The 367-nt window shown below is 36.5% G+C and overlaps 1 non-coding gene across 1 annotated transcript; it reads left to right on the forward strand.

The window, feature by feature from the left end:
* Window positions 1–46: 46 nt before the first annotated feature.
* On the forward strand, window positions 47–153 carry LOC127114514 (small nucleolar RNA R71). Its single transcript, XR_007800359.1, has one exon. It is a non-coding gene; the product is annotated as a small nucleolar RNA R71 (small nucleolar RNA).
* Window positions 154–367: the final 214 nt, after the last annotated feature.

The raw sequence follows: 367 nt of genomic DNA on the forward strand, positions 1-367 counted from the left end.
TATATATATATATATATATAAGGTTTGAATGATTAACCAGTTTTCTAAACCACGATGTGGGCATGCTCGTAACAACTCTTTATATCTCTCCCAAGCTTCGAACAACGATTCTTCTTGGTTTTGGGTAAATCTAGTTATATGGTTTCGAAGAACGGCGGTCTTACTCGGGGGAAAATATCTAGCAAGAAAAACTCTTCTAAGGTTATCCCAAGTCGTAATGGAATTGGGTGGAAGGGAATCTAACCATGATAGGGCTTTATCTCTGAGGGAAAAAGGGAATAATCTTAAACGTATTGCCTCAGGAGAAGCTCCATTGGTTTTAAAAGTATCTGCTAATTGAAGAAATATTTTTAAATGTTGGTTAGGG

This window comes from Lathyrus oleraceus, unplaced genomic scaffold (genome assembly GCF_024323335.1).
Source record: "Lathyrus oleraceus cultivar Zhongwan6 unplaced genomic scaffold, CAAS_Psat_ZW6_1.0 chrUn0536, whole genome shotgun sequence".
Classification (NCBI taxonomy): domain Eukaryota; kingdom Viridiplantae; phylum Streptophyta; class Magnoliopsida; order Fabales; family Fabaceae; genus Lathyrus; species Lathyrus oleraceus.